Source organism: Bactrocera tryoni, chromosome 5 (assembly GCF_016617805.1).
Source record: "Bactrocera tryoni isolate S06 chromosome 5, CSIRO_BtryS06_freeze2, whole genome shotgun sequence".
In the NCBI taxonomy this organism is placed as follows: Eukaryota; Metazoa; Arthropoda; class Insecta; order Diptera; family Tephritidae; genus Bactrocera; species Bactrocera tryoni.
Genome location: NC_052503.1, coordinates 32445078 through 32468014, shown reverse-complemented (window position 1 = coordinate 32468014; position 22937 = coordinate 32445078). Strand labels below are relative to the sequence as shown.

Sequence of the window (22937 nt, the reverse complement as noted above, 5' to 3'; positions counted from 1 at the left end):
TGTTAAGGTAATTTTCAGAATAATTTATACGATTTGCTAGCTATTCTTCAACTAAACTGTTGCGTTCTATAACACTTTATTGACCGCACGCTGTCAAGCGACAAGCGCGCGCACCCTCAAGTTTCTGCTACGCCAATGTGCAAATTAACGCCAATCAACGATTCGATCGTTTGTTGTTGTTTTCGCTTGCTGTTTGCTAGCGCCACCCAGTACCAGCGCGTATGGCAAGGCGGTTGTCTATTACGCGTTAGCCATATGAGCGCGCGCACCGCGAGCCACCCACCATCCACCACCCACAAGGCGTCTGCCACAATCCTGTTACGTTTACAACGATGCGCGCCAAATGGCTGTGCGATTACATCGGCGGCGCCAGCAAATGCAATACCGCTATTGCACAAGCGATTGCCGCATGCCTTGTTGCATCGCCTGCAATGCTTGCAGGCGGTCGCGCGCTCGCTTACATTTGCGCTATATGCGCGCACAGAGCGCGCATGTCGTCATATTCGATTTATATTTGCCTTAGCACGGACTGCTTACATATGCGCATTTTTATTATATGCTTCTTGATTGCCTTTTTTACATTGTAGTTCTTTATATTTTATGTAAGATATTTGACTTTTTGTCGTCCCTATTGCATAGGCGCATCGCTTAAGTCGTGCCGCTTAGCGCAACCGGTTTCATGACGATGCCGCTGTTATTTAAGACCTATTTAATTATGTGTGTATATGTGTATGTATGAGTAGGATTTCAATTAGAGGCGGTGACACCACTCGAGGCAAAGGTAAAATGAGTTATTGCCTTGTACGTGTATTCGGTTTGGGTGTATGTGTGTTGGTTGGCGATTTTATGCAAATTAGTTTATTTTCATGCAAATTGAGCGCGCTGCGTATACGTAATTAGTCGAAAAAGATTCTACAAAACACATTTGCAATGCAGGAATAATTTGTGCAATTTGTATGATATTAACAAAATGCCTTGCGGAACGGCGATTATGCGAAAATGAGCGTTGCGCCTAGTTACATAAATTTGAAGAAGCTTAGCGATTCGGAAACAAATTTATTGTAATATTTGCATAAAATGAATACGATAACGAGTAAGTTATATAAAATAAACATTTGTAGTGATAAAAAGATTTAAAATCGAATAAATTAGCGTAACTCAAAATATTTTTTTTTTTTACTTGGTTTTTGGTGTTCTAGCATAAATAATTTCTAATGGAAAACCTTTCCGTCAACAATGGAAAATATTAATGAAAATTAGCAGGCACAAAGTTCGCTAACCTTATATAAAAGTATCTGAAAAAGCTCGAAGGTTTTCCGAAATTATTTAAATACAAAAAGTACATATTGCCTACATTTGGGCGCAGAGTGAAAAGTGGCGTAGTAAACAATTAAATATCTAAACAAATATGTTTAAAATTATTCTGTTCCTCTACGCTTGATCTCAAAGCCTCTCTGCAGATTAGCATAAAATAAATTAAAAATTTAAAAACCTAAATTTTTTTATGTCAAAATGGGTAGACATAGTGAAAAGCTGTTGCCTACATTTAAGCTGAAAAGCATAAATCATATTGAAATGAATAGAAATTTACGTGTATGGCGATACATTGAAGAACTCAAAAGCTTTGAGCAGTAATAAGGGAGTTGAGAGAAGGTTAGGCTTAGCGGATTACAGTTCCGCACTCCGGCTTTCGATACTTCCTCCTACTTTAAACAAAACCTTCAAGTCTCCTTCGAAAATTACGTATTCTCAAGAAGCTTTGCATGACAGAAATATTATTTAAGCAGTGAAAAAATTGCATATTGCCTACATTTGGGCGTCATGTGGAAAATATATTATTTATAAAACTTGTATTCAAAAACTTTGAAAAATATGTAAGTTCAGGTAGTAGTTTTTTGCTGTTGGAAATACAATTTGTCGTAAAAGTATTGTCAAAGCTGTTGCCTACATTGTGGCGCGAAAATATATAATTGGTGAGATCTAATTGGAAACAATATTTTATTCATTTAGAAATGCATTCTGAAATAATAATGAGATAATTTGGCAAAAGAGCTAATATTATGTTTAGCAAGAGTCCCATAGAATAATTATTTGGTGACTTGAATGATATGCTGTCACGACAAAACAATTTTTTTTTTATAAAAAAAAAACGTAAGAATAAACAACTAAGTAAATCATTGGCTTTAGGTTGTGTAATAATTATTTAATATTAATTATTATATTAATATTGTTGATAACTAATTGTTGATAACATAATTTAGGTGTCGAATTTGTTTTGCTTTTGTTAACATATTAGACGATTTACTTATGTTGGTTCCTATTAACATTGTTTTAAATAAAATGATGAAATTGTTGTTGACATTCGATAGAAATTCTAATGAATATAGGAGCTTAAAACTAGAAATTTACCAAATAATTTCTTAACTCTATTTTCGAGTCATATTTCCATTACTTCTTAATTTAACATCCATGTTAGAATTTGTTGTAGAAAACTATAAATCTTACGGTTGATCTCTCTCATATAAATTCTCCAAACTCCAAGCATTTGCCATAAATTTCCCTCTTAATATTGAAAAAATGGCAACTATAAAATCCCTATCTTCCATTCATTATTGTACTATCACGAGATTCGTGGATAAAGTCACGTACGCCATCCTTTATTTATAGACATATGTACATATGTACATATGTTATATACGCACCTGCACAAATCTTTTAAAAATCATATAAAATCAAAATATATTTTACCAAAATTGTGTGGCGTTTGTGTAAATGCATAACACAAAATATTTCCATGCTTTTGATGCCAATAAATAATATATATAATATATTATGCAACATTCGAAATGATTGTTTATCAGGGTTAAATGGGTAGGGGCTCCGTTAATGCTAAACAAAATATTTCCCATGAAAACTGTAAACAATCTCAGAAAATGTTAATTCTTAACATAGCACCTCGTTTACTGTCGCCTAACAGCAAAGAGCAATGAATTTTTATTTAACAGCAACTATGTCAAAGATGCAGAGATTGTTAGAGAGAGCAGCATCGGAAAACAACAAATTAGTACTCAAAAAGATTTCATTTAACATTTGCGCCTTCTCTATTTATTACATTCTGTGCCTACGTTCTGTTACCAAGCGCTGTTATTAGCGTACGCTGTTTACTTACATACATATTCATGTGTATGCGTATGTATGTTTGTTTGGCATGTTTGTGCTTAATTTGCAAGGAAAAATAAACGGCCAGCAATTCCAGTAGCCAATACTCATGAATATGCATGACATGCAAATGCAGAAGTAGGTATGTTTTACGAATGAGTGCCTTTACACGGGCACAGCTGTAAGTGGTCACAGTTTTTGGTGCTAAAGGGGAGCACTGCAGAAAAATTGTGTAAGGTTGTGCGCTGGTTTAAACCTTGGAAATGGCAATAAAAATGTTGCTTGTTTCTGTTTTTACGAGTGAGCGTCAGAAATTGGACGTCAAGGGATTATCGAGTGGTGAAAATGTGGATTTTTATTAAAATTTGTAATAATAAATTTTTAAACACAAAACTTGAAATTTTGTAGGTAGTATGTACTTCTTGATTATAAATCAATATTTTTTGGTTTCGCCAAATATTTTTTAAATTCTTATAGTTATATTTTTATATTATTGGGGTTGCCATATCTAAGTAAAACTATAATAACATGCTTTTTCTAAATGTTTTTTTATATGTTAGTAGAAAATAAAAAAAATAACTGTGTATTAAAAGTACAGAAATACATACATATTATTGGAGTTGCCATATGTTAGTAAAACTAAAATATATTTTTTGTAATATGCGTAATAAGTTAGTAAGACAATTAAGAAAAAGTTTCAAATTAAACAGTAAATACTTTTGGCACATTTCGAAACAGAGTTGCCATACAAAAATATTATTTTAACTTTTATTTAAGTAAAATTTGGGATTATAATTTTGGATTGGAAGATATTACTGAGTTAATGTCGCACTTTCTTTACATATAAATTATACATATAAGGCTAGAAACTCATATATGGGGTTGCCATCCTTAATTATAATTTTCATTGTCAATTAAAGCATAAAAACTACCGTGTTTAGTAAAATTTCCAGATATAGCCATTTATAAAATTTAAATCATTTTATAGCCTATATATTTAAAAATAGGGATGCCATACGCAACCGAAATTTAGTAATAAAATAAATATTGTGAGCTTGCAATGAATTTTGCTTATCGAAAATGACTTCAAATTGTTTTCTTGAAGAAATATTGCACATAAAAATATTTTAACGAGAGTTGCCACAAGTTTATAACTAACAACAAGTCAGTACAGTCTTGTGTAAAAAATATTTTTCACTAGGGTTGGCATCTACCAGTAATTTTCTGTTCAAAAACAAAAAATAAATTTTCGTATACTGATATAATCTACCATATTTTCCAGATCTTTTTATATCTTGGGTTCAATGAACTTTGCATCTTTCTTCAGAATTTTATAATTTCCTTTGTTCATATCACTTTTTTTGTTATTCATGGAAGTGTTAATATATTAAAATGAACATATTGCTTTTAAGTGCTGAATGCTAATACTTAAGAAACATTTTTTCCTCTCGATTCCAAAGCAAGCCAATAATCGGTCACTTAAACAATGTGTAATTATCTGTAATTATACACGAGCCCATGTAAGTATTACAAGAAACAGTTAAGCTAAGCAAACACCCAGTGGCTTTTGTAAATTTGCCGCGCCGTCACGAAGAATTCGCTTTGCCTTATCAAGCTGTGTACATTTTGAGTAAAATTGAAAACAAAACGAAAACAAAACGAATGCCGACACCATGCCACATATCAAGGAGGAGAAACAGCGACATTCAAAAAAACAACAAAAAAATTCTTTTGTGGCCACAAATCATTTTTCTGTGGGCGCTTAAGCGCTACGTACAGTAGCGAGCGACGAAAAAATCAAATGAAATTATCTCTAAGCAAACAATGACAGACCACAAAACCCAAAAACCGACAAGCAACTCAGCAGCGACGCCGGAAATTTCGACTGGCTTCGTGGTGCTATTTATTGCCCATATTATTCTTAATTAGTTGTTCTCATTGTTTTTGTTTATACCGAATATGTATTTACTTAAGTTGAATTGAGGTTGCCGACGGTCAGCCGAGTACAGTGTATGGTGGAGAGGAAGTGCGCCATATGCGTGTGACTGTGTCAATGTTTATTGAGTTTAACAGCACGAAGAATAAACAATAAACAGCTGGCAATGAGAAAACGATGTGCGCGTATTTACATTTGGTAATTATTTTAAGTGGACAAGCATTTGAGAACTTATTGCTGTAGTGTTGTAAAACAGGAAAAAATATTGCAGAACGCGTTTTTCTTTGATAAACTACAACTGGCTGAGTTAATGAAAAATAAACGGAATGAGAAAAATATATATTAAATTAAAATTACAAAAAATAATAAATATTTTGTAAGTAAAGAAAATATTATTATAAATAAATATTTTAATAATATTTAACAAAAAAACCGAATTAAAAAAAATGAACCTAGAAAAATTAAAAAAATATATACATATGTAAATACAAAATCCCAAAACTTGTAACCTATACAATTAATTATTATAAATTATTTTAATTAGAAAAAAAAATTTTTTTAATTAAGTACTATGCATTAATATAAATATTTTAATTTAAAAAAACAATTAAATAACAAAAATTAAAAAATATATAAATACAAAATCCAAATATACAAAATATGCAAAATATAAAACAACCTAAAATTTTCAAATTAAAAAAAATAATTTAAAAATTAAATACCATACAAAGTATGAATATTTTAATTCCAAAAAAAAAAACAAAATTAAATAACAAAAATTAAAAAATATATAAATACAAAATCAAAATATACAAAATTTACAAAATATAAAAAAACCTAAATTTTCAAATTAAAAAATTAATTATTATAAATTATTTCAATTTGAAAAAAAAAAGTTTTAAAAATTAAGTACTACATATATAAAATATGAATATTTTAATTACAAAAAAAAAACAGAATTAAAAAAAAAATGAAATTACAAAAATTAAAAAATATATAAATACAAAATGTATGTAAATATACAAAATTATTATAAATTTTTTTAATTTGAAAAAAAAAAATTTAAAAATTAGTACTATATAAAATATAAAAGCCAATAATTTTCTATTCAAAAAATAATCTATGTTTAATAATTTTATATATGTATTTATATATAATACCTATACAATTCCTAAATATCGATTCTAAAAAGTTAATTTTTATAAATTATATTAATTAAAATAAAAATTTAATCCAAAAATTTTGAATCATATAATAAAAAAAGCCTAGAATTTTATAATTCAAAAATTAATTATGATAAACTATTTTATTTAGCTAAAACAATTAAATAAAAACTTTAACAGAAATAATTTTTACAATCCCAAAACTTTGAACTTAAAAAGTTAATATTTAGAAATTAGATTAATTAAAAAATTTGAAATAAATTCTTACATTGTTGAATCTAAAAAAATAGTTATTATAAATTATTTTAATGAAAAACAAAATTAAATATTAAAATACAATAAAATTACAAAAATCAAAAAATTACTATTTAAAAAAAATCCAAAATTTTAAATTAAAAACATTAATTACTATAAGTTATTCCCCAATCCCAAAACATTGATTTTAAAAAGTTAATTATCATGAATTATTGCTTTTTAATTAAAAATAAAATTTTAAAATTTTTAATCTAAAAGATAAATTATGATACATTATTTAAAAAAAAAATTAAAAGCAAAAATAAAATAACATTACAAAAGTTTTAAAATATATATAAAATATAAAATTCCAATTTTTTTTTAATTTGAAAACTTAATTATTTTAAATTTTTTATCTTCCTAATGCCATCAACAGATTTTCTGACTCATTAATGAACTTTCGAAATGTATGAATCCTTGTAATAAAATAAGGCGACTTTAAGAGTCCAAGACAACAACTAACTCAAACATTGATTTTATAATATGATTTGACATATTTAAATACTTTTCTACATAAAACAGCATTTAATTGTAAAATAAGGCGTTCATTGCACTTTTATAAGCAATTATGTTTAAATAATTGGAACAAAAGGCCAAGAAGGTGGCAGTTCGCTGGTGTAGCCGACATGTAGCAGTGATCATGTCGATAACAAAGCATTGTGAGCTAGTAAAGTTGAGTAAAAGTTAAAAATAAAACAAATAAACAAATAATTAAACTCGTATCAACAAAAAATCCCTGAAATATGTTAATGCGTAAACAAATTAATAAACGCTGATAACCACAATACACTCATGACTAAACTTTCGAAATTTATTAGCTAAAGTTTCTGGTAAAATGTTGGGTATTCTTTCTTTTGGAAATGATCAGCTTCTTTTGTTCTTTAGTTTTTAAGAACATAATATGTTGGCACAAGTAGTTAAAATCTCGTTTGAATTTAGATTTTTTAGCATCAAATTATATGCAGCGATGAGTGCAAAATGGTTCCGGCAGGCCATTACACAGAGTGACTACGTGACAGCATCACTTTATTGTGATGAACTGTAGGATTTATTTGAACAAATAGATCTTGAAGCATTAATACACTGTAGTCAAATAAAATCCGCAAGTAAAAGAGAGAAGAATGAGGAAGCAAAAATACTTTATTTTATAATTTGAGGTAATTCAATTTATGCATGTAGTTATGTAGCCATTTAATTTTCACTTAGATAAATATTTAAATAAATTTGATGTCTGCTGACAAATAACATTTTAATACCAAATTATTTGGGTAATTTATTTTACAGTTTCCCATAAGCAAAATGTGACACAAATGATGTTTACATACATACATATGTATACCAGTGATTGTTTATATTATAAAAATTTATGTGTTGATTTTTCTCTGAACTATAAAGTCTTTGCCTACACAATTAAATTCGCAAATTATTTTGCGACAGTAAAATATGTTGAAAAATGTTGTGTAAAAGCTGACATAAACAACAACAAAATATCTACTTTTTCTTTAGCGCTCTCAAACGTGAGCATATGTATCATTATTGCATAATGACTACAATAACAACTATAACAGTGTGTAATAATTTATTTATTGATGTAGGTGAGTCAATGTACCTGCCAGCAATAACGGCGCATTACGAGCAATTTGCGCACTCATACGAAATATTGAAGATAAGTATTGAGCAGGAAATGACGGCAATAAGTGCATATCTAGGCCGCTGATTATTGATATTAAACAGCTAAAATTGCTTGCTGTACTAAAGTGGTGGCAAATGCATGGCATGCAAGCAGTTTTAGTATAAAATTTGTTTCAATAATATATATTTTTTATGGGAAATAAATACAATTATTTTTTATCGAAAGTAATAATATTTATTACAACCTGCTTGAGTGTTTCGTACCTGTTGAGCCACTATACTTATTATTGCCCAGTTGAGGAGTCAATGAATTTACTGATAATCACAAACGAGGCTCAAATTAGCTAATATTTGATTATAATTATTAATAATTTGCATAAGTCGTTGGATTTTTTTATAGTTTACTTTGCTTATCGCTATTAAGCCATAAAGCTTTCATTTTTACCGGCATACTAGCTTTGGAGCTTTACTAGCTTATTGCTAAATTACTTGCTGTGTTATATTAAATTTATTCAGAACTAATTAACTACTCTGCAAGTAATCGAAAAGTGTAAATAACACTGGTTTATGGACATTTTGCGGGTGTGTTGTAAGTGGTTGTTTATTGATAATTTTGGGTTGCTAAAATCGAAATTGGTTGTACAAATTTTCTAAAGCGGATAATTTTTTGTGTTGTATTCAAGGGGTGTAGATGTCAAACTACCTTTATATACTACAATAACAATAATAGCTGTAGTTTATGTAAACTTTTTGAACTCAAATTCATTATTAGGGCACCTCAAGTACTCCACAGACCTCTTAGCGCATCAGTCGAATTTTTTTTGTTCAGATTTGTGTAGTAGTGTAATTTATTGTTAAACATTTCACTAAATAAAGCTTTTTAAAGTCTACAGAATAGCAACTTATTTCGAAAATAGTTCAGAAACAAGTAAGGAAGGACTAAATTCGGGTGCCACCGAACATTTTATGCTCATGTGACTTGCAAGAATCAAAACCAGGGAAATACCATAAGGTATGAAATGTCAACATATTGGCCGATATATGCGGTACAAAGTAACCATCAAGTTCAAAAATCGTTGTATTGGGCGTGTGGGAGCTAAGGGATGTATTGACACACAGACATACCATTGTTATAAACGGATTATACCTGAATTTCAATTGTATATCTCACATATTGACCGATATTTTCGGTAAAAAGTCAACTTTAGGTAATGGGGTCCAAATATACGATAGGGAGTCGCCTTGTTTAAAACCTCGCTTGGAATCGAACGGCTCGGAGCTTTCCTTGCCAATCCTGACAAAGCTTTTGGTATTGCTCAAAGTCAGTTTACAAAATTGGGTTGCTGCACCAAAATTATGTGTTAAGATATTTAACTTTTCGAAAATAGTGTTCAAGATATTCTTTATAATTTTTATTTTTTTATATTTGTATTTTTTTTTAAATTTTTTATAATTATATTTTAAATTATAATTTTATGATTTTTTTAATTTCTTAATTTTTTAAATATTATTTTAACTATGTTGTCCAGTGTAGTTTATGTAACTTACTACAAACTATCACCGAATGAAAGAATTTAAAAAAATTTCTGCATTTTGCATTGTCACTTAGGCCTTCAAAACAAACGAGGTAATTTGCATGACATTATTCCCTCATAAAGCATCCCATGGCGTATGAGTAACCAGCCAAACGAAAGTTATGCGCCGCCTTTAATGTCATGTAAACTTCAAACGCTTTATAATTCCAACAAATACAACAAACTTAAAATATGCTAACTACTGATGTTATGTAAAGAACTTAAGAACGCAATGTGCATAAATGTAGCAATGAATAAATACATAATTTTGAAGGAGAAGGTGACGCAAAACATGCCGTCAACTGAAGATTCACACACAAGCAATACGCTTGTCCAGCTTAGGGAGTAATGACCGTTAAGCAAATTTTTCAAAGCCGTTGTGAATAAATCAACGAAATTATATGCACAGTAAGGCATGGATGCTTACTAAATGAAAAGAAAAAGCTGCGAAGCTTCGAAATAAATTTAAATATTTAATAAAGTAGAAGGAGTTAGGAATAAGTTACTCGTATACTCATAATACCTTTGAAGAGTGTTGACAGATAATGGAGACAATAAAAATATATTTAATAAATTTCGCAGGTGCATTTCTTAAAGCATAAAATGATTAAAAAAATATTTGTATCTTGATTTTGATGTGTCAGTTTCAATGACAGTTATATGCTAAAGTAGCCCGATCTAAATAATATCTTGGGATATTATAGCGTGGTTTTTAGTAATAATGTGTGCCAACTTAAGTGAAGATATCTTGTCAAATAAGAAACTTTTCCTATAACAACTTGATTTCAATCGTCTAGTTCGTATGGCAGCTATATGCTATAGCTATCCGATCCGAACCATTTCTTCGGAGATTGCACCATTGCTTTGGAAAATAGTTTCTAGAAAATTTCGTGCAGCTATCTCATCAAAGGAAAACGTTATCCATACAACAACATGATTCCGATCGTTCGGTTTGTATGGCGGCTATATGTTACAGTGATCCGAGAATATCAGTTTAGACAAATGAGTAGAATCTTGTGAAGAAGAGAGCGTATACAAAATTTCAAGTCGATATCTCGAATAGCTAAGGCACCAGCTCGCGTATATACGGACGGTTAGAGAGGCATGGTTAAGTCCACTTAGCTAGACACGCTGATCATTTACGTATGTATTTACGATACCTCGATGCTTCATAAGGTCTCGAAATATTTTTTTGTCGATTTTGTTCTGGGTGTTATAAACTTCGTGACATACTGAATACACCTTGAGCAGGGAATGAAAGCCTGAAACGCCAAATATTGGAACAATTTTTCTCATTCCTCTGGAACAAACAAAAATTATATAAATAATAAATATAATATAATATTAAACTGAGCAATTAAAGCTCTCAAACTAAAAATGTAGCAAAAAGCAACAAATACAACAAAAAGTAAACACAGGACAAGAATTTGAGGGAAACTGAAAGTTCCCACAACATTTCTAATATTGTTTTTTACAACAAGTGTGTAGGAGCTTATCGCTAAAAAAAAACCAAAAACAAATGTAGCGTAGCTTATCGCTAAAAAACCAACAACAAAGTGACGGTTGAAAACATGAAAACATATACACTCCGCAACAATAACAACACACATATGTTTACACGCTAAACAAACATTGTTTTAAGAGAGCAACGCGCTGTTAGCCACTGGCGGTTCTCGGCGCTCACACTCACACGCCCACCTAAGCACTCACACATATACACCTAAGCACTCACAGACAAAGCAGCTGTGCACGCGAGCCAAAGCGCATTTCAATTTCACAATTCTTACAGTTTCACTACCATATTTCGCACAAGTTGCTGGCATTCCATGCCATTTCGTTTCAATACACTTCATTCAATTCCATTTCATTTTAGTATAATGAGCATTTTGACGCAAATGTGAGGTGACTGACCGGCTAGGCAGGCATAATGGCTAAAGCGAAAATCTGAAATATTGTTTGGGTGAGCGCAGTGGGGAGTGTGCGCTTGACATATGGATGGAGCGTGGTCGTTGCACAAAGTCACAGCCGCCACAAGCTGGTGCGAGGAGGAGAAGAACCTCGCGCACACGCACAAATATTTGCACAAGAGTGAAGCGTATGACTTTTGCATATGTATATGTGTGGTTGGATGCTCAACACAAGCTGCAGTGGGCGCTGGTGGGAAGCGCGCGTGTTTTCAGAGCTGACAGCACTTTGCGGCGGCTTCTGAAATGCTCAAAGGGTGTCTGCCGTGATATGTGGTGCGAAAGCGCATGGTGTCGTCAGGCTGCTACCGCCAGCGGGGGGACATAAATTCACTACTGTTGAAGTGCAAAAGAGCAAAGTTGAGTAGGACTTTGCTGCAGGCGCATTCATGTTAATGCTTGGTTAATGTTGAAGGTTCAAAGTTCAATAAATGCGAGAGTACTTGCTGTCTAAAAAGTATAGCGAAAGTGAAAGAACTGTATAGACGTTACAATAATTGCAATTTGCTGCAAAAATTAGTTTTTTATGCCGAGTAATATTACTATTCATATTTACAAACTAATTTTTGTATTCTTTGCGACTCATTTCCTGGCTTTCTCTGCTCAACTTCACACAATATTGAAAGTGTGTCATTGCTTCTCTTATTTGTTCGTTTGTTTATTTAAGTTATAGTTTTGTTCTCTATGTCTATTTGTTGTTGCTTTCTTGTTGATTATCAAAAGATGTTGTGTTGGTGCTCTTTAGCGATAAAAGCGGTAAATAAGGCTTTGTTGGTGAAGTGCCCACGCACACTAAACATTGCTCATTCATAAAAAATAATAAACAAAATAACAACAATTCTCACTGCTGATAATTTGTAGATAATAATGCTTTGACGCATATATGTATATTTATACTAGGGTGAGCCTAAAAATTAAATGTCATTATTTTTTAACAATAAAATGTCGAATATATTTAATAATTTCAACTATGTTATTATAAAATACATTTTTACAAAAAGTATGTAGAATAATCGTGCCGAATAGAAGACAAAAAAGTCTGTATGAAACGGAGCGGCACAGCTGGATGAACTCTTCGACGTAATCAAGAGTTACCGCAGAAACCGGCTCATCGCAGAAAACGAGAAAGACGCGGACTTCTACGCAGATGCATCAAGACCCCAGAGCCAACAACAACTTCGAAGCGGTGGGCGACAAGCCCAATGGAGCCTGGAGAAACAGTGCGACCAAGAAGTGAAAATGACGACCAGTGGCAGAAAGTCTTGCCCAAAAAAGCAAGGAATATCACCGAAATCGAAGAAACAGAACACAAAAACCCAAAAGAGGAACAACAAGGACAGGAATATGGCTTCAAAGCAGAGAGCAAATAGTAGGCCCAAACGACAATTGGAGGCCGTAATCATTAAGCCAGTAGAAGGAAATAGCTGCGACGAGATCCTCAAGAATATCCGTAGCAAGGTAAATCTAAAAGAAGCAGAGGTGAAGATCAAAGGGATTGACAAAACAAGAGCCGGGGCTTTACTATGAGAGCTGGAGAAGGGACAGTCCACAAAAGCCAGTCTCTGCGAGGCACTAAAGACGACCCTCCGAGTATCCGCAACTGTGGCCGACCTTAAATCAAAAGCCAAAATAGAGATTACACTCCCTTTCAACGAAAGAGGAAGTAGCAGAGGCTGTAAAAATAGTGCTACAGGACTCCATTGAAGACTTGACGATAAGTTTCACAGCACCTAACACAAAAGAGCAGGTCAGGGCACACATTACGCTCGATGAGGATAATTTTAATTTAGATTTTTATTTAGTTAATTACTATTTCCTCCTCCTCCTCCATTGACCACGTTGACAAATAAGAGTGTCGTTGTTTGGGTTGTCGTAAAGACATGTGTGTGCGTACTTAAATACATACTACAAGCACTAACTTTTTTTTGCTCGTATACGCTATCTATTTATACATAATATACAAATATATTTCTCAGCGATTATTGAATTTGTTGCAAATCGCTAGAAATGACTTTTAATACAAATAAATGAAATGAAACAAAACTGCCTAGATAAGAATGCCAACAAACTTGACTTAAATACTTCACTAATTTAATTTTTGTTATGAATAACAATGATTCGACAATTTGCTTCATCTTTTAGCGTATTTGGTTGACTAATAAATAAACTCAACAATAAGTGACTTTATGCATATATGAAGGATATAAATACACATATATATATACCATACATACATACAAACATATGATTGTATGCTATTTATCTATGGACTTTTGCACTTCTTGTGTGCGCTTTTGCTTACGTAATTAGCGCTCCATACCTTTGTACATATTTGTACTTGTGTGTATCTACTTTTTTTAATCAAAATTGCAGTAATTTTTCATGCGAAAACGCAATTAGCTTTCATTGTGGTCGGTGAAGTGCCATTAGCCTTGAACTTGATTAGGAAAAGACGTGCAATGAACTTCAAGTTTTGTGGCATTGTTTTTTTTTTTTTAGGAATTTATAAATAGACTTTCGGGTATATAAGTACTGGCGGTTTGTTTGTGTGAAATGAATTTAGATGTGTTCAATGAGGAGACGATTCTGCAGAGTGGTATGAACATATACACATACATATTTTTATGTACTTGTAAGGCTTTTAGTGGCATCATATGGAAGTGGCTGGTAAAATATTACAAAATTTATTAAAAAATCAATTCTTATCCAATATACTTTTCTGTAATCGAAAATTGTTAGTGGAAAAAAATTAATAATTTTTAATATTCTGCTTTAAGTTTTATATGGTTTTGAATGTACTATGTATCGGTATAAAAATATAATAATTTTATAAAACATTTTTCCATCCAAAATATAAACTTAATATTTTTAGATTTTGTTATAACAAACCAACAGCATATTTTTATACTATCAGAAAGCACAGATTGCAGCAAATATAAAGCCCAATGACAAAAAAAATCTAAGATTTTGACTTGAGGTGTTTTGATTGAAAACTATGGTTGTGAGGTTATGTCAAAAAGGTGTCAAAACAAAAGTTGTACGTTTCTTCATCACCTACAACTTTTTCCTATGGGTCATTGGTTTTAATTTTAAATTTGATTTTGATTTTAGTTTTCTTTTAGTTTTAGTTTTAATTTTAATTTAATTTTAATTTTAATTTTAGTTTTAATTTTAAATTTTAATTTTAAATTTTTATTTCAATTTCAATTTGATTTTTATTTTTATTATAGTTTTAATTTTAATTTTTAATTTTAAATTTTAATTTAAATTTAATTTTGAATTTTAATTTTAATTTTGATTTTTATTTTTATTATAGTTTTAATTTTAATGCTTGAAAATTCAACCACGCTCCTCTTTCCTTTCCCGATCGCCTTTTCGCTTTTATTTTTGTTATCATTACTTTCATTACTATGTTTTTTTTGCTTTCAAAATTATCTACCGCAGAATATAGTTTAGAAGTAAATATTATTGAGATTTGTCATAGCAAACAATTTTTCTAAAAAAATTTTGAATCTTTCCATAATAATTTTTTTTATAGAAAATATTAAAATAAAATTGTTTTCTAAAAAAAATTTTGAATCTTTTTATAATATTTTATTTTATGAGATTTATCGGAAAACATATTAAAATAAAATTGTGTTTAAATAGTAATGTAATGGTTTACTGGTTGTATTCACAAATGTTGCTGTCGCTAAGAAATAATATTTTTAGCATCAAAAGAAAAAAAAAAACAAAAAAGGAATATTTGTATCAAAGTTCTAATTTTACTGTTTCTAAAATCAATTAAGCACACACTCAACTCGACAGCATTAACATCGGCGTCCAATAAAATGTTGACATAAACAAAGTGTTATGTAAAAACCTGCTCTCAGCGCCTATGGAACGCTGCTAGACTCAAGTACAAAAAATCAACAAGTAAACAAAACAAAACGTTTTCGAAAATAAACACATTAAAAACGCAAAATAATAAAATACAGGAAAAAACAGCCGAAAAAGTAGCGCTTTAAACGAGTCAAGGTTAGCTTTTTGTATACAAACAAGCAAATATAAAAAGCAAGAAAACAACAAAAAGCGAAAACCACAAAAATATTACATAATTCTGGGCAAACGCACACACATATTTGCACACACAAACACGGAAAGGTGTGTGTTTCAGCGAAATAATGCGCACAGCCTTACGTAAAATGACCTCCAATCGCAGTAAAAACAAATACACATGCAGACAGCACCGATGAATGCACAAATATGCACAAACGAGTCGCTAGGCGCGCGGCTGTGGCAAGAGCATGAAGTAGAGCGATTTAAATGTGAAATATATGAGATATAATTATTTTATAAATGTGCATATGTATGTGTGTGTGTGTGTAGGAAATATAATGCCATAAAAGTGCGCTTAAAAATATGGCAAATATGCAAGCCGATATGTAAATGACAACAATAATATTTATGCAAGTAAATAAATAATTAAATATGAGGCACACGCAGGCCTGCAAAGCTTTGTGCGACTGCCCGCTGCCATTAAATGAATTAAGTAAATTGTCTGATAAATGATACAAGCTCATGGCATAGCAACAATATAGCGAATGTTACACGCCCACAAATGTTTCGATTGGTTTGCTGAAGGTTGGGTATAATTATTTTATATTCATAGCTAAACAAATATTTCATTTATAACTTATTTGTTGATGAACTTTTAATATTTTTTGTTGTTGTTGAGACATAAAATTTTTGCTTTTGAATTTTGAGAATGTGTGAGAAAGAAAAATCAATTAACTTTTTTTGAAATTGTATACTGTTCTGACACTGTTCATTTTTGCTGTTGAGCACCATGGCGTATTAGTGTCAGGTTTTCTAATGTTTATCATCAGTGTTGCGAGTTTTCTCATTAAGAGAATTTGGATTACAAATTAAAATCCGAGTTTTTTATTTAAATTTTGTAATTTAATAAAAACAAAATATTTTTTAATTTAAAATTCTGGGTAAAACAGAAAAAATAATAATTTTTCAAATCATAAGTGCAAAAAAATTAACTCATAAAGTCATCAAATATTGAGAGTCTTATAAAACCAAATAACTCAAAAAAATTAGTTCGAATTCAATTTACTTCTACTAAATTTTGGTTTTAAAAATTTTGCCATTTTCTATAAGGGGGAAAAAATGCGTATAGTTTAAAAAAAGTATAATATAATTAATTTTTTTTAAATGTTTAAAAATATTTTGTATCGAAGCTTTTTCTACTAAATAAGGTTTCTAAATTTCTAGAAATATTTATAAAATTAGGAAATAAAAAAAATTGTTTCAAAATATTTAAAAAAAAATGTATAGACACATTCAATTAATTCTACTCAAAGTGGTTTTTAAATTTCAAAAATATTTATGAAATTTGAAAAATGCTTTCCATATTTTTTTGTGTTTTAATTATTTTCTTCTACACAATATGGTTTAAAAATTTCTAAAATATTTGAAAAAATAATTAAGAAAAGATTTCATATTTCTTTTTAGAAATTTGGGAATTTTAAAAAATGAGCACATTTTTATCGAAGTTGTAAAATTACTTGTTTATTCTAACTGTGGTTTTCAAATTTAAAAAAATATTTCAAAAACTAAAACAAAAGTTACAAAATTTTTTTTTTTTTGAAATTTATGAAAAAAATTGTATCGAAATTTTCAATGTATTGTTTCTACTAAATATGGTTTTTCAATTTCAAAAAACACTTATATAAACTTCAAAAAATACTTTCAAATTTTTTTTTGTGTTTTGAAAATAATAAAAAATATTGTATTGATTTTCTTCAACCAAATAAGATAAAAAATATACATACTTTCCAATTTTTTGGTGTGTTTTAAAATATTTGAAAAAAAATTGTCTGAAACTTTAAATTAATTGCTTCTACTAAATATGGTTTTCAAATTTCCAAAAAAACTAAAAAATCCCGAAAAAATTTACGTATGCAAAATAATAAGGAAAATGTATCGAAGCTGTTAAATTATTCGCTTTTATGGTTTTGAAATTCTAAAATTATATACAAAATTTAAAACATAACTTCTCGCAATTTTTTTGTATTTTGAAATTATTGACAAAACAAAATATAGGAAAGCTTTTAATTATTTACCTTTTCCAAATATTGCTGTAAGCTTCTAAAAATATTTCAAAAATTTTAAAACTTACTTAGTTACATAGTTCAAAAAAAAATCAAAGCTACATGTAGGTATAAAAAAATAATTTTGAAAACTCTAATGAATAAAAAAAGATAAAATTAAATTAAATTATCTTGAAACTATCCATAAAAAAATTAAAAAAATAATGAAACAATGAACAATGAACAAATAATAAAAATATTAAGCAGAAATTTATTTATATTTATAATTAATTAAAATTGGAAACTTTCCCTTAAATTTTTTAAATAAGAAAAATAAATTAAAATTTAAAAAACATTTCATACATTTCTGCAGAAATTTAAAAAATAGTAATATTTTAACAAACATTTTGAAAATTTCATATTTTTTTGCTTACATTTAAATTTTTGATAAAAAAAAAATTATATACAAAATTTAGGAAAATGATATTAGCCAAAATTTAGAAAATAAAGCATAAACAAAAAATGTTGGAGAAAATTGTGAAAATTATAATTATAATTAAGGGAAACGAAAACAAAAAAAAATTAAAAATGAAATCTGCTGACATCCACGCAATTCCCATTTATTTCACCGCAGCATTTCATTTTGAGTATAACCGTATTTATAAATTGTATTTAACAATCTTCTTACAATTGAACCATAACCTAAAATATAATATATGTACATCATTTGCTTCTTAGCCGATTTAATTGTTAATAAACTAACTGTTCTAGACCAAAAAAGAATCTTTCGAATTCATGACAATCATATGAATATCTAAGATACTGCATGCCTGCTGTCAGCCGCTTTGTTCTTCTACCATCATAACCGAAACAGAAACGGAACAGTAAAAGGAAAAAGGCAACAACAACAGACACCAAACAAAGTATATTGTTGGCACTTACTTTGCAAGGTAGCGCAAGCAGCAACAAAAAGTCAATTATTATTATTTCATATTCAAGGCCAGTCTACTGCACAACGACCCATAACAGCAGCAGCAGTAACAACAACAACTATAATAACAATCGCACGTAACAGCGATAATAATAATAAACAACACTTTACTGCACATGACTTTGCAATCACAAAAATAACACACAACTGCATTTAGATGTGCATATGGGCATACATATACATATGTGGGGTATAAGTATATGTGTTTACATATCTACAAGTACATGGATATAGTATATTTAATTGGAGATACTTGAGGTTTTGTATAGATACACAATAATGTAGTTAATTGTTGTAATAATATTTTTAGTAAATAATTTAGTTTTTATAATACTTTTTAAATTCCACAAATTTATCTTTTCGCTTGTGTAGTTTCGAAATTATAATCCCTCAAACAGTACTTTTCATTAAAGAAGAAATTAAAAAAGTTATTAGATCTCTACAAAGTGCCTTGAATCCATCAATAATTTGATTTTTTTTTTCTATTCGCGCTTGTTGATCTGGATGACGCAAAGTGCAAGATCCGTAGTGCTTTACTCTTGAATTATCAATGATGTGATGTTTCTGTTTCGACTTCTTCCATAGCTAATCGCAACTGATCCACTAATAAAGTCAAAAAGTGTTATTACGATTTAACCGTCTATGGATCAAAAAACGAGGAAACTTCTTCTATGAGTCGAAACTGCTAACGATTTTTAGTTCTATATAGAAGTAACGCTAAGTAACCGACAAGTACACCGACAAGTGACTAAGCGTATTCGCTGAATATTCAATACGTTCAATTAGTTGTACACTTAGTCTCTTAGAATTGATCAATCACTTACTTAAAATATCACATCATAAAATACAAATTTACTGTCTATTTCTCTTTTCTTCATCGCTTCAAACGAACTTCTTGTTACTTTCGAAGTTGCTTCTTCTTTTGTTGCTTTCAAAGCCCGCTCGTGCCGGCGAATGAACTTTTAGTCAGCAAATGACAGCGCATAAATAAATGACCTAAGCGTTTTCAAAATTTCACTGCATATAAATCGCGTTGTTCGAAATTCCATTCCAACAACTGCAAACGTCTTCTTAACATTCTCTCACATAATTAATCAATTCCAATGGGTTTGCTAAGAACAGCTGTTATTTCGATAATCTGACGTGTACAAAGCAACAACAAATTATATGCAAGAAAATATTATTGCTCGAAAAATGCAACAATAACATCGCTTAAGAATGCAGATTTAGCACTTCGTTGCGCTAAGTACTTTTTGGCGCAGAGCCAATGAAATCAAATCATCACGTAGTCCAAGTAAGGATGTGAGTAATGCAGGAATTATTCTTCAATAAATAAATTGTCGCTTGAGATCACATAATTTTTTTATATTTCTCAGTAGTCAATATATTGTAGTATTAGCTACAATACAAAAAAGTATTTTTAAAAAACTTTTTCTTGAGGAGTCATTAATGACATGACAAGTATTTTTAAAAAACTTTTTCTTGAGGAGTCATTAATGACATGCATTTTGAAATGGTGTTTTAATATATTAAAACTTCGAATTCAATTTATATTTCTTAATTTGTTTTGTTTTTTAATATTATATATAATTTTTTTCTTACTATTTCTTTTAGCTTATCCTCACAGCAAAAGCCTTCAAACCCCATTTCTTCATTACAGCTTAGTCGTTTCCCAAGTTCATATCGCATTGCACATAATTTCTTATTCATTAATTTTCACTTCATCGCTTTGTTTCATCACTGCTTTTTTGCTTATGTCCAACTTTATGTTGGCATTCTAACGTTATCGCTGCTAATACATTAATTCTTTTCATGGATTCGCACATTTTACGCATTTAGAAGCTTTTACAACATTATTATCATGCGGCTTTTATCCCAGTGAACCAGAAAGTTAAGACTTCGGCATATTATACCAAATTTGTTATTACAAAGTAAACTTTTCAGGTGAATCGAACAAGCAAATGGTAGAAAATAAGCTCACTGGCCTCATCAAGTAAAAAGTGAATATGCCATAAAGGAAATATGTAATTAATGTCTTCAAGTATCCAACAATTGGTGGGTCCCAAAACAAACAGGAAACTGGTATAAATTTCATAGACTGGCATAATAAAATACAGACCTACAGCAAGTTATTTTGCTACTCAATGAAGATGGAATATGTCACTTTAACGATGAAACCATTCTTGTATATCATCACCTTAAATGCAAAATAACGTAACATTCCTGACAGGCGAAGGAAAAACGTTGTAATAGAAACCGCTCATATTGAAACAATATTTTAGTTTTGGTTATAAAATGGTTATATGTTGGTTATATATTGGTTATATATTAGTTATATATTGATTATATTGGACAGCTGGAGCTGAAAACTTTATGCAATAAAATCCCATTTTTGATTTTTTTTTTGATTGATTTTTGTTTGAGGATATATTTTTATATAACCTTCAACTGCTGTAACAAAAAGTCTGCTGTTTGCGTGAACATCTGGTATAGCTTGTTGGGTTGGCTACTCACCAACGCTTGGCAAAACGAAGACAGCTGATATAAGAATTAGAAATACATATCTAAAATGTAATATTTTATAAATAAATAAATAATTACTTTGCCACTTGTTTAATCGTACTTCGATTTATGTATGTCCTCCGCATACAAAATTTAAAATTTCATTAAAATACTCAACAATTTGGTCTGTTGGTATATCTCACGGCATGAGCGCACAGAGAAATATGTAGACAATTTCACAAGGTCGTTATGAGGTTGGCTTAGCAGCATGTCATTTGCAATGCACACATTTTTTGGTACTTTACCAATTTGATAAATAGGTAAATTACGTAGGCGCCTAAGACTTGATAATGTGTGAGAGTGCGTAAGTAAGCTTAATGGGTCTTTGTCTCAAAAAAATAACTTTTGATATGAAGAAATGATAATATATGTATAGCTGTTGCGACATAGAAGACTTGTTTAATAGACTGAAATCATAATGTGTTTTAGAGCGCGTTAGAGTATTTTGCAGCTTGAAAACATTTACTGATTGAAAGAACAAATAAATAAATTTACTGAGCTACTTGAAGTTTTTTTCTTTATATTATATATTTATATTTTTACGACATTTTTAAAGAAGAGCATAGATAATTCTTATTATCGGAGGATTTTCCTTCGAAAAATGCTGTGCGGCTTTAAGTAAGATTTTTTTGCTAAAAAGCAAAAATTCAAAAATGTAAAAAAAAGTTACATTAAATGAATACGATAAAAAGACCAATTTAGTTTTGCAAATTACGATCTTAGTATCATTTGGCGGTTTTATTTAAAAATATAATATTTGTTAATTAAACTATTAATAAAAAAAATTATATTTTTATCAAAAAATGGTTCTGAAAGTTCTATTCGAAATAAAAAAAAATTCATAAATTAAAGTTTTGTTGATTTTTGAGAATTATTTTTGAAAAATAATTTTGAAAAACATTTTTTGAAAATTAAAATGTGTTAAAATTTTGAGTTGATTTTTTTTGTCTAATCAAATTATTTTTAAAACTATTTTCAAAAATAATTTTTGTTTTTTTTTTCAAAACTATTTTTGAAACTAATTTATTGTTTTTTGCCATACAAAAGTGTGCTGAAATTTTCAGTTGATTTTTGATCCAACAAAAAACAATAACAATAATTCGTTGTTAATTAATTTAGATTTCGAAACATTGTTTTTACCACAATATTTCATATTATATAAAATGCATCTAAATTTATCCAACGCTATAATTTCGATTTTATTTCGCAACCAACAGCGCTGCAGCATTGCTGTTACAAATATTGAGTCTTTGAGTTGCGCAAACGTCCTTTCGAATTTTAACATATTAGATAATCAGCGCAATCCACAGTCATCCCTGCCTACACAAGTACCACTATGCAATCATGTAAATATTAACAGACACACCAGTACAGACACACTGAGATACAACACAGCCACTACGCTCATTTAGCAGTAGCACTGTTATATATAAGTTTTGATAAGTATTAATTTAAGCCCATACCCTCCCTTTTGCTCTGAGTTATAGTTTTTTGTTTTTTGTAGGTTTTGTTGCAATCATAGACACATTGCAGTTGAAATTTTTCTGTAGCGCATTTTTCGGCATCCAAACGCTTATGTAAT

At 29.8% G+C, this 22937-nt stretch overlaps 1 protein-coding gene across 3 annotated transcripts in view; it reads right to left on the bottom strand.

Moving 5' to 3' along the window:
• Positions 1 to 22937, bottom strand: part of LOC120777233 — an 82447-nt gene that overhangs the window by 4858 nt on the left and 54652 nt on the right. The gene's annotated exons all lie outside the window — the stretch shown is intronic.